This window comes from Rhynchophorus ferrugineus, unplaced genomic scaffold (genome assembly GCF_030347505.1).
Source record: "Rhynchophorus ferrugineus isolate W39M unplaced genomic scaffold, kcgeb_rfMv2 rfM4, whole genome shotgun sequence".
Taxonomy (NCBI): domain Eukaryota; kingdom Metazoa; phylum Arthropoda; class Insecta; order Coleoptera; family Curculionidae; genus Rhynchophorus; species Rhynchophorus ferrugineus.
The window spans coordinates 42,593,898-42,607,791 of record NW_027472583.1 but is presented as its reverse complement, the minus strand read 5'-3'; the positions used below and the strand labels follow the sequence as shown (position 1 = coordinate 42,607,791).

The window sequence follows — 13,894 nt, the reverse complement described above, 5'->3', positions numbered from 1 at the left end:
TTTAAATCGATTTACGATGATGTTGGATCTAACTTTTACAACCAAAGTCAAGAAGCTTTTGATTATATTCTACACCTGGTATATCTATTCTGGCAGTATATTTCAATGCCCATACAGGTTCAGATAAAACTAATTGGGAAGAGGTTTTAAGAAATTTTGACTATGGACAAATTAACAATAATGGTTTACGTGGATGGTTATTTACCTTATTAAATAACAATGCCGTAAATACACTGTATTCCAATATCCTCCGAAGCACCAACTAACATAGCGAAAACCAAGAGGCATTGATTGAACAGTGTTAAGTTATGTTTTAATAAATTACCGATTGCGTTCGACACTTAACGATATATTTGATGTACTTCTTTGGATCATCTTGCAATAGTACAACTATTATCCAAATAGTAGAACGTAAAAGGTCGAATACAATTAATCACGATTGTAGCTATTTGCGTAATCCGAAATATAAAAAGGAGTTTCAAATTGAAATAGTAAATAAGTTCCAAGCACTAGAATACCAAATCGATACAGATATTGATGTAATAGAAAAGAAAATATCTTAACCAATTATCTCCAGCAGCTCGATATAATGCACAGCCCTGTATATCCGAAGAATGTCTACAATTGGTAGAAGATCGTAAAAAAGCAACGATAATTGATCTAGATAATAACGAAAAGTAAATAGAGATATCAGGCAAAATCTAAAAGTAGAGGAAACCAAACACTTAGGAGGTTGAGCGGCAGGAGTGAGTCTTTCAATGACAATATCAACGAAAATATCCAAAAAGCTTATGGAACCTTCGTAAAATCATATGATGGAGAGTGTTCTTCAGCTCTACAACATGACCCACTACAGGATTTAACAAATCAGCCACCAACTCATATTCCAGAAACTTTACTTCCTGATGACAACTTGATAATGGACGATTTACCGATGTGGTAAGACCGCTTCGGTGGTCCGACCGATGTAATCAAGGCCGATGGGGAAATGTTGTTTCAATAGTTTCACGTACTATTTACACACATTTGATGATCAGAAAGCGTACCTCTGGCGTGGAAGAAATCTATAATTATATATAGACTGAAAAAAGGTTACCGTAATCAGTGTAAATACTATCGAGGTATGATTCTCCTATCAAGTGTTGGGAAGATCATACAAAAAAGATTTTAAAGAGCTCGCAATGATACAAGCCCAGAAGGGCATCCGGGATTTAGACCCAATCGAGGTGGTCTAGATAAAGTTTTCGCGGTCCACCAGCTGATTGAGGAAAATATTAGATGGGTTTTTTCCTCTCGTAGATAGGGCATGTGAAAGAGAGGAAAATGTTACAATCAAAACTAAAATCTGCCTGTTTCGAATTATTATATTAGCAATTCTTATGTATGGTTCGGAGACCTGGACACTACTATAATCCAACAGAAAGATGCCTTGATACGGCAAATTATACATGTTTTTCTTCGAAATTTTTCCATAAGGTGCGACAATCAGTACACAATTAATTTGGATGTATTTGTCGAACGAGAATTCAACGAATTTCTCACAGACTTCTGTGGTGAAATCCACTTTTTCGATGCAAGATACAATATGTAGCTCCAGGATAGAACTGTGTCGAGATTCGGTGAAGAATATTTGGACTTCTGTGATATCAACAGCAGTGTATTTGGTTGAAAAGTTGAAAGTTGATGCTCCCTCCAAGCGCTGACTTATGGTGATAAACTTCTAAATAAAGCCAGGAAATTATATTATATAAAAAAGCCTTATTAATAATAGGTGTGTATATGTAAGGACATACACGTGGTTCGACAAGAAACAATACATAATGGGAATATAATGCTGAAGTATGTTATTTTGTTATGTTTTGTGTTCTCTGTTTCAAACAATAGCTGCCTAGTAAATATTTCTATTGAATAATATGTTTACAAATTATGTAGTTCGTATGTAATTGGGTCGCAATATTGTGGTAGATAAAATTACTGAGTCTAGAGCGAAACTGTGCGCTAAATATTATATTGTTATTTACTAATTTGAATGAAACTAGAATATAAGAATTATGCCTAATAATGAAAATGTCTCAGAATAAAAAATTTTCTTATACTGTAATGTTATAAAAATAATAAAAAGTATATACTTTTTTTAAATATTGACACATCTTTTAACCATCAAAATATAAATAATTTATTGGATTTCTTCATATTGTTTAAAGGGTTATTATCTCATTTACGTACGATGGATGTATTCTCTCTGGTGCACTCCATATAATTTTAAAACACGGCACAGTTTGAATGCTTCGACCATTTTTATGTTTACGCAATCTGAGTTAGTACTTCCTGGCAAACCTTTTCAATTCCTTGTGGATTTTCTTATTTACAATGTACTATGGGATGTTAAGCTGCGACGAACTTTGTTTACATAAGTTTGGATCAGATTGATATAGTATTTATTTTTGCGACACCATAGTCGCATACTGTTTCTTCATACTTTCTTTCTTTTTAACACGCACTTTGTGTCAAGCCCAAGTATTTTGTTGTGTTCGCATAAGGAATTATTCTAGAACAAATTGTCATTGAAAATATTTTTTAATATGTGAAATCCAGATGCGTAAATTTCGTAGTATTTAATTTTATTCTCCATTTCAGAGTTTGCTCAGTAATGTTACTCAGAGATGTTTATAATCTATTTATAGTTATTTCAAGGTTGTTACTTACAGCGAGTAGTGCAATATCATACATGTTGGCCAAATACATGTATTGCAAGTCTGAATATTTATAAAAAATATATTACACATAGTAAAATGATGCATAGTAAAACGCAAACTCTAATAACAGAGCGTTGATGGCTATTATAGTTAAGTGTTCGATGCGTTATTCTATAAGCTAGCACGTCATCAATTGTAAATCCTTTATAATTAGTTGAAAGGCATAGTACTTACTATATAAATATAGAAGTAAATATTGTTCAACGAGATTGAAAATATTAAACAATATGCGATGGATTTAAAATTATTATAATTCAATAACAAAATAAAAATTTAGAATTTTAACATTTGTGCAAGCCAATTTATATATAGACAATAGGGACTTACACTTTGACATTATAGTGGAAAGTTATTATCGGATACTAACCTAAACTTTTCTAATTAAACAATACCTATATAACTAATTCCCATCGAGCAATACATTTACAAATAATACACTTACTAATTAATTGATACATGATTAAAATAATATACTCACAAATATGCTGAAGTTAGGGCCTGTTAACAATAATGGTAATGTGTCCCTTTAATTTAGATAGCTGGAAAAACCACATGGCACAATTAATACAGAAATGTCCCTAAGCAAATAGCAATTAGGTAGAAAGTTTTTTAATGTATCACATCAGTGAATGTCCGCCAGACAAAAAAATCAATATCAAAACAGGTGGAACACTATTAATTCAGAAGAGACGTCAACAGAAAGGTTGTTATAAATGAAATATGTAAAATAAAAGTGATTAACATTTATACAAATGTCAACAATATAATCGTTAATATATCTAATAAGATGTTAATTTTCTTATTCGTTATTTTTTATTGTTTCTTACGTTAATATTTAATAATGTTTATGATTATTATGTTAATTAAAAATGTGGCTTTATCAGCATATCACAAATAAGTAAGTGTGTATTTTTTGATCAAATATTTACTATTTGACAATGTTGGACTCCGATTTTATACAGAGGAAACTAATCTATTTTGTCACAATAATTTTTCTGGACAAGTGTTGCATGAAAACAAACCCTCTGGCTATTCGCTTTCAAAATTGAAATTTGCCATTTATTGTTTAAATGTTGAGCCTACTATTGTTCACTATTAACACTATACCGAGAAAATTCTTTGAAAAAGACATGGAAGGAGATTTTAATTTGAAAATTCGTCATACTTTTAATGTTATAAGACTTAACCATGGTTTACGCTATCAAATTTAATAGTCTTAATATCTAACTATAAAGATCGATATTTTTTCTTAGACTTTTTATTTCAGATGAGTATTTTCAGACCAAGAGCTATCCTAAAAAATCTGCAACCTGAATTTTTCAATCACAATCGCACCAGATTTCTTAGGCAATGAATTTAATCATCTCAAATTTTTTCAAAATGGATACAACTTGGCGAATATTAATAAAAAAGAAGATATCCAAATGAGCAATAAGCTGAAATTCTTTCCTACTGTTAAAAGTGAAATAAGATAATATTGAAAATATTTTCCTAGCAGTCCTCTCGTTCACAGCATTACAGTTATATTTATACCACAAAGGAAGAAGCCCAAGACGCTCCCTAAACTTAATCTGCTGTGAGCGTGGGGAAGTTTTTATAGGAGAAACTGGGAAGATGCTAAGTACATGGTTAAAAGAACATTAGTATATTTTAGTCAACTTTAATTACTTTTAATGTTTGTTCCATCAATACTGATGTTTTATTATGTTAATTTGATTAATACAGTTTTTGAAATATACATTGGAGGGCCATTGCAAATTTATGAAAGATTATTGCTTAAATATGCATATGGCCGTTCCGATTTAAGGACCATCAATAAAATACAAGAAGGTTCAAAGACGTTGAAAGCTTTATTGTATATAAATCTAATTAAAAAGCGTAAAGGACTTGACGAATCGTCAGTTGATAAAAATTGTCGATGTTAAATATTTAAAATTGTAACTTCGGAATCATACCTGGAAATCTAAAACCAAAATGCCACTCATATAATCATGTCCCCATAGTGACTGTGGATATTTATTTATTATTTATTTTAGGATTTAGAAAAAAATATCGACACTAAATAACAATTGATAATTAAAATTAAAAAAAAAACAATATAAAATGTTTACACAATTCTAGTGGACTATGATAATCCTTTCTTTATAAGATTTATTATATTATTATTATTATTATTATTATTATTCTATGTTTGAATATTATAAATGCTGCGCTATTGCTTAAGATATATGATTATATTTTATAGTTAATAAAAAGAAAACATAATTACAAAAAGGAAAACAAGCAAAATTCCCCGATTGAGAAAAAAATTTACGAAAAATATATTCAAGCAAAATACATAAATCGCCTCGAGTATTAAACAGTATTGTAAAAAAATACACAATATTTAATTTTAGGAAAATATTAATAATAAAAGAAAGCTGATAAAAATTAAATAACTTTAAATTAAATTTTTGATTACTAAAATTATTCGGTTATCTGTACTTGAAACTTGAAGGTGCTAGGTTGTTTAATATTTGTCTGACAGCTCTGGATAACTTTATATGCTGTGAAAAGTTGGTCACCTTTTTGGGGATAATGTATTTATTCAAAAGGTCTAAATCTAATTAACATCAAAACCGAACTGTAGGAATCCTGTGGAAGTTAATGAGTTATCTATCATTTAGTCCTTATGCAGTAGACAACGATAATTATCTATTTGCTTGTATCAATAATAAAACGTCTAACAAGATGATTATTCTTTAAATTTCCTTTAAAAAATTACCAATTGACAATGTGTTTTAGATGTCGATTGATAATTGTTAAAACAAGTAGAGGTTTACCAACAAATGGTTGTTGTTTTCAAAGTGCAAGCTTTGAAAATATATCGATGGCAGCGAAAAGCTGAAAAATTTCTGAAATCTGTTGATTGTCATCAAATGTTTTTGCTAGAAGGAAGAAAGACACTTTAAAAATTAATTGTTATATATGTGTAAATAATTTAGGTCTCAAATCTTGAAATAGAAAAGGCAATAATTATAATAATATACTAGATCTTTCTTACTAATTTTTTATTGATGTAATAAAGAAGTGAACTAACTTAAATATTTTTATTAATTGAGTTAATTAATTAATTTATTAATAGGTTAGTGTAGCAAATAAAACATTTTCAAAGATAATGACATATAGTGATTAAATTAATACATAAATTAGTTTTATTATTGTCGAACAGAAAATGTTATTAATGTATTTTTGCTCTGTCAAGACTACATCATCTTAAGTGTGAAGTGAACTAAAGGAATGTTGAAATGTTGAATGAAAAGTAAAGTAATACATATTAAACACAACCTTAGTGCCTTTCGTTCATAATTAAATAAATTTAAATTTATTTTGTCAAACCTTTACCAATATATTTTTTCTCAAATTCTCTAATGTTGAATGAATGAAAGATATTGAATTACAACTTTACAAAATATATTTTTATATATAATGTTACACAAAAATAACTTTTTCATTTCATGTTTGATTTAAGGTAATTGGTAACTTACAAACTTTGTTTATAATATAATAGACTTAAACGTACTCTATCGTTAAAAATGGGTGAACTTTGATTACGATGTTTGAGAAAACGATTTTCATGCGATTTACACGTTAATCGAAAAAGATCGGAGGTGATGAACTGGAAGGTCAAACAAAACGAAATTGGCATGGAAAACTGCTATCGATTCCAACCGATGCGCATTTTTATTCAATAAAGGCAGTTAGTCGTAAAACCAGAAACACGATAATGTTATAAGATAGTGAGCAGCATGAACAGATTTTTATATGTTACATACTGAAATTCTCGAAGACCTAATTATGCGTAGAAATTTTAAATTGTTAGCATGAAAGCGTTAATTTTGTTATACAGCGAATGAATATTCAATTAAATTGAGTGAAAATAAAGTAATAACGTTGCACTGCTGAATATTCAACTGCTGATTCAAATTTCTGAAATTAGGTATTAAGATTTCTTCATTAATTTTATATTATTAGTGGTATTATAATAATACTAGTTTAATGGTATACCCATAGACTGAAGTAAATTACAATCAGGTCATAAGCTAAGACTTAACCAACTTAACCATAAACCCAAGACTTAAAAACAATATAAATATAAATAAAGTAAGATTATTAGTTGGTTTGACAATTGTGGTAGAATATGATTAGCCTTTCTTTATAAGATATTAAAATCCGTCTAAATTGATATAATATTATTATCAGTATGAAAATATATTTTATTACATTATATTAATGTTGTGTTATTGCTTAATATATATAATTATATTTTCTAGTTTTTAGTGCATTTAATTTGAATTGCAATTTGAGATTAATTTTTAAAATAAATCGAAGTTGAATATTTGATTTATTAGTAAAAATGCATTAATACTTTAAAAGAAAGACTAATTTAATGCATTTATTTGTAAACGATAACAAATTTTTCTTGAATGATTTTGTATTATTATCGAATATCTACAGCTTTACTAAAATAATGTCAGGTTAAATTAAATTATTTACTGATAACGGGATTTAGTCCAGACTTACCAGTTCCGTCTCTATTATCGTTTCGAAATCTCTTCTGGTCTGACCACCACCGTCGCCCAATAAAGACTGAAACCTATCAGAAACCTGTTTGCAACACTAGCCGAATAGAGCCGAGCGGTCTTAGGTACCGATCCATACAGTCCGAACTTTATAATGTCGTGGCTCGGCTATTTTCGTCGCTTCCCGAACCGGTTCGTTGTGGCTGGGAAACGCGTGGGGGCGGCAGATTTGTCAATGAATGGCGGGGAGCGCATTCCGCTGCACGGGGCCAGGGGGAGGATCGACGGAACTCCCAAAAGATTAAAGAGCGGGCCTGGCGGACGGGGTTGGATGGAATAACATGTTAGTGTAATTTTTTTTTTAATCTCAAAGGTAAGAACAATCAACAATGCGATCGTATTGGTGAGGGAATTGTACGATGACGAATGTTGTTTCAGTTTGTAAACAGCTCAAGGTAGGGGAAACTGGTAATGCAAGGTTATGACGTCATGGAAACAATCGGATATTCTTTTGAATTAACTCTTCTTTGAATTTTATATTTTACTATAGCCAAAATAAAAAAATTATGGCATATTTTTTCAGACATGATATTTTTCGTGTTAAATAAAAAACAAACAGTATTTTTAGTATCCATTTCTTTATTAGATATTTATTGCGACTGCTCGATAAAATACAATTTCTTTTGGCATTTAAGAATTTTTAGACATATAAAAATAGTAAATCTTGTACGATAGAAGAATATATGGAAGAATATACATCAAATTTTAAGTAAATCAGCATTAGGAAGGCTTAGGATATCATGCAAACGTCTCGAAAAAAATAGTTTTGGGAAAAAATCCTTTAAAGTTAGGGTAAAGTTACGCGCAGTCTTACAATTTTTTTTCACAGTTTTACAATGATACTTTATACTCAGATACTTTCAATATGCGATTCCTGGTTCTGGCCTGCTTTGAGCTCATATTTCTGAGCGCTTAATTCAGGGGTTTTCCCATGTAAGGGCGAACGCATAGGTTCCTGGACCACTTGTTATATCCATAAGGTTGATAATATTTTAAATAGGAATGAAGCCTTCCTTAAAATGTAAATTGGTGTAAAAGCTGTAATTTTAATTGTGTGAAAAATATTGCAAACATGTTTATGTTTTGGTGCAAAAGCCCATATCAATGATTTTAGCGACTTAAAAAAATTCATAGATTATTTTGGGTTTTTGAATTACTAGAGCTACTACATCACTAGATCTATATCTCCGAAACTAATTGAGATTTTGAAAAATATCTTAAACTTTGAAAATAAATCGCATAATATATTAACTTACAATTTCGTGACTTGATGGCTACAAATATGTACTATATGTATTGATAGTTGGTGACCATATCTAGTAAGTTTGATATATGGACAAAGAATTCAAGCAAATGAGCTTACTTTTCATCTAAATTTAAAGAAAATTTAAATGTTCAAAAAGATAGCAAGCTATCGGAATCTGTCCATCCAACATCAATCAGGCGTTTGTCATATAAGGTGCTAATTCAAACTTGTTCTCTTATACGGATTCAGTGCCTTTATCAATTTTATTACACCTCGGCAGGTGAAAAGCCATAAAGATTTTCAAAATAAGCGTGACTCACAATTAAAATTAAGGTATCAAGGACTTGTTGGGCTTTAACCAGCACTGGCCAGTTCCTTTCATTTTGGGGTGACTTTCTCCTCGCCAGAATAATCAGGTATTCAGGGTTTAGGATATGTTTTTCTTATATAACTTATCGATTAAGGATATAAAGAAAGAGGGTAGCTTTTATGCAGAAAGCCTAGAGGCAGTCCTACAGAACCCAGTTGTGTTGATTCATGAATGAGTTTGTCGGCCTATATGTGCATATAACAAAATTTTTATGATAAATCTGGGATTAATAATGCTATATGAACATTCAGTGTTTCATGCTGAGTGAACAAATGGCTAGGAGTGCGGTGCTGTATTCCTCTCAGAATTATTGATAACAAAGTCAACAACTCATCAATCATCATCATTGTCAAAGCATATTTATTGTTGACAAGGGAAATAATCAAGGCTGAGCTCGAGTAGAATTTTATGGAAGAAAATACCAATCGTCTAATACTTTCAAATAGTATATGTTGCTAAATGAATCTGAATATGATTATCTATTCAGACATGGCTTATCAGATTATACTTGGAATAGTGGAACCGAGCATGCATGTAAAAAGTGTCACTAATAATTGGAGATTGTACTGCTTTCAATATTGCAATTACTCTTATTGATATATTTAGTATTTTTAGTTCTCAGTAATATGTAACAACCATTTTTATTTACGTATTTATTTATCAGCATTTTTAATGTTATTGCTAAGGGTACAATTTTGACTTAGCTAAATCTAATCAATTTTCATATAACATGTTTATCCGTAATATCCATAATATATTTATTTGTAATCTTAAGAGTGTGCATCTTTAGTATAAAGCCATTAAAAGATACATATATATATATATATATATATATATATATATATATATATATATATATACATACTTTTTGGTATACTAGATGCTTGTATGTCTTTGGATGCGCAATACCTTCATAATTCAAGAAAATGGCAAAAGTCAATACAAACATAACAATACATAAAACAATATTATTCACTTCAGTATTCTTGCGTTGCTGTTGCACTTTTAGATACTTATGGTGATGCTGCTCCGCTATATAAAAATGATTATAATGATTTAAAAGTTGTGATTTTAATGTCAATGGCAAGCAATGGCTCGCAGGACCAAGAAAGTTCCAAGACAATAAAGTACAAAACTTTTTGGTCATCAATCCAGTACACAGAAATATACTGTTTGATGGATCAACTGTTCCTAGATCTTTGGATGCATTGGGAAAGATCCAAAAGCTTGAAATAACTATACCATTGCAAGAGCGACCGACAGACGCAAATTCATATTCTACTAAATGACAATGCTTGCAGAAACGTAGAAATAATTGTGAAGGACACACTGTTGCATCTCGAATGGATAGTTTTGTCGCACTCAGAGTACTCACTGTTCAGATTAATTCAGTTAGTCTTAGCTGGTTTACGCTTTCGAAATGCTTAAGTGGTATAAAATGGATCGATGATTAGACCGCTACCACATCATCATCGGTTTTTCGGCAAGGTACCATGATGTTGCCAGGATAGTAGAAAAAGTCGTAGAAAATAATTATATGAATATATATTATACCAATTTTTCACAACACATTCCATTTTTAAGTGAAAAATTTATCAGAATACATGCAAGCATATAATATTATCATTAATTCACTAATAAGTTTTAAATAAAGTAAAAATATGTGAAATAATAGTAATGCTATAATGATATATTGTGAAGTATCCAACAGAGTTAATATGGACAATCTACCGCGCTGGATTTTCGTTTATTCTTAACGACCGCTTTTATGTCATTCTTAATGATGCCTGTATTTGAGCCCGCCTTTTGTAATCGGTCTTTTCTTGATTACTTGTGGTAGCATGGAAGTATTTATCATCATCGATTTGCGTCTATTTGTGACTGAGATAATATGATATCGATTTCTAATTTGGGTTTTTATTTCTTGATTAAATTCGAACATTTATTTTTGGGCATTTATCGTAATTTATTCATTTACATATATTTTCTCAAAAAGTATCGTTTATACATTTTTAATATATTTACTTTTATGAAATCGAATCTTTTTTTATGAAATTTTGTTTTTATCCTTTGAACTCACCTGCTCTAATCTAACGGCTAGCCATTGTATTTCATAATTTGTTGTACATTTTAAATTTATGTATAATAATATTTAAAATAATATTTGAAATAATTGTCTAATTTTTTGTATACATTGCATTACCATGTCTCATTTAAGCAATCCCTGTAGAAATTATGTAAATTATTTATAATATCATTTATAATCACTAATTTGTAACACAGTATTATTTTGATAGTGGTAGAGATATTAAAAGGTTTGGTATCTCTGCTGTTTTCCTTTTAAAGTAATAAGTTTATATGGCGGGAAAGAATACATCTAATCTAGAAAAGATACGGTTTGGTTTGGTATTCAATATTTGTTTTTTTTAGCACAATGTCATATATTACGGATATATGCATGATTTTTTGTAGGTGTCCTACATGCTTTCGGCAGATTGACTATTATTGAAATAAACTAAAATCAATGAGTTACAGGCTAGTAGCTAAAATTATTTCCTTCTCGAAATGTTTTCAAACCTAGTAGAATGTAGAATTCTGCAACCAGAAAAAATCTTGATTTCAAAAATAATCTTTTGCCCATATTTTATAACCGTTCTGTGCTGATATATAATTGTTCCAAATATTTGAAATAGCTCTTGCTGACTATATAGGTAGCTCTTAGATATAGGGGAATATAAAACAAGCTTACCACAAAAATTCTGTTGACATGGTTGATGGGATTCATGCCCATTAGATGGAAAAATTCCAGAAAAAACATCGTTTAATGGTTATTAGAGATTCTTAATGAATACAATATAAGCTTTCAGCTGCTTTAAATCAATGTTTTCTGAAGCTAATATCATCTAAATAAGAACTTTTACCTACCTGAAGATGAGTTAAGATCTGTAATATTCGACCTGAACATACACCGAAGTTGCATTGCGCATGCACTTTGCTTAGTTTCAATGTTGGCCGCATTAAGTTCAGCATATACCGGCGAACCGAACCTCACCCGTGGTATCGTGCATCGGCACAAAAATATGAGAGATAGCGGGAATAACTAGGGGATAATGAATGGCATAGACTTTGGGTCTGAGAAGTTAACCCTACTTTTCATTTGTAATGTAATTATTACCACCAATATGTCATGGACTTATAAATATCATTTTAATATTTATTATTAGTTAATAATTAATAACGTATAATGGTATAATAAGATCATTAAGACACATGAGCATTTTGAATTAAAATAATTATATGTTCCTTACAAAAGTTTATTTTTAAAATAATATTTACCTTATTTCACAAAGGGTCATTATCAACAGCCATAAGTGGGTCCTAGGACTCTTGAAAAAAATGAAATATCATATTTGTACCATAATTAGTGTTGGAAGTATGACTGGAAGAGTAATGCCTTTCCTTTTTTTCGTTAAATGCAGCGGCAAGCAAAATATTATAAAATAATTTCATATTCTCTTTACATGTTGATACAAATAATATGAAAAAGCTGTTTCACATCTGGTGAGGGAGAGTGTTTATTAATGATCTCATATAAAATAATTATTAACAACATAAAAAATTAAGTTTACTAAGGCTTGGTGGAATATTATTTTTCAATATATTTTTGTTCAGAACATATAAGAAAGTTTAGCAAATACCAGAAAAGGCATTCGAGTATTGCTACTAATTTTACTTAGTTTATGAGCAACATAAACCTTTTAAAATTGATCAAAGACAACAACATGCAAAAATAACCAGCTGTAACTGATAATATTAACCACACTGTATTCAACAATTTGTGTTTGAGCTCCTTTCCCATATTTTCTCCTCATAAGGGTGTTTAGTAAAAATATTTTTGATTTTTGAGAGTAAAGAACATCTTTTCTATATAAAGTATGGAGTAAAACCAATTAAATTAAGCACAACAACAAATACTCGCTGGTTATGTTATTAGCAATTTTATTCTTTAGTTTGTTTTTTGTTTAGTTTATTATTTTTTAACAAACAATTAGAGGAGGCATTTCCTAGTATCAATATTTGATTAAAAATATTCATATATATTCATGTTAATGGTGCACCCTATATAATAAAATCAGACCTGGTGCTGATATATAATATTTTAAATATTAACTTATAAAGGGCTGTTTGTTTGTACGATATCATAAAATAAGGAAGGGGAAACATAACAGCAGTTTATATGAATATTCTGGTAACATTTTTGTGTATGTGTATATTTTTTTCGACAAGATATATGGGGAGTTTAACGTAATGGCAATTTTTTCCATACAATGGTATCGTGTCAGATATTGCGTATGATAAATCCTCGGGCTTTTTTAAGTCTCCTGTTCCGCATAAAAGAATTACTCAGCGATGATGCGGCATTTTCCCACCTAATAATCTTTAATATCACGAATTATTGATGACAGTTTTGTTTTTATTAAGCTCATATATTCCTTTTTGATACATTTTTATTCATACTAGAGTTTTAGAAATTTAAAATATTGTTTAAATAGGCTACCTAATGTTATTGATTTATACGAGTACTGTACAGTAAACGGTATTAACTTTAAAGATTAGGAAGTGATTAACTCAATATAACCGCCCCAAAAGACATGCGGTCTTATAGATCTTGATTACTGGCGATACAATTGTAATTACAAACAATTAGAAACATACATTTACATGCAATATGATATTTCAACCCACAACTGTTAAGAACCGTCCTGTCGCCTTAACCACTGTGGCTTCTTAGAGGGTGAGGGGATTATTAATGTTTAGAAATATTTTCATACAGTTGAAATAAAAAACATAATTGCTGCGAAATATAATGAATTGCTATATATTAGTTTCCCAAAAACAC

General features: G+C 29.9%; 1 protein-coding gene across 2 annotated transcripts in view; it reads right to left on the bottom strand.

Annotated features, from left to right (window-relative positions):
* The window catches only part of spab (space blanket), a 52,674-nt gene extending 45,216 nt beyond the window's left edge, over positions 1-7,458 (bottom strand). The window contains exon 1 of one of the 2 annotated variants that reach the window (XM_076404551.1): positions 7,320-7,458. The gene's annotated coding sequence lies outside the window, so the exon portion shown is untranslated. Of the gene's footprint in view, positions 1-3,234; positions 3,298-7,319 lie in introns of those variants that run through there. The other variant, XM_076404552.1, reaches the window with a different exon arrangement.
* Between the last annotated feature and the right edge of the window lie 6,436 nt (positions 7,459-13,894).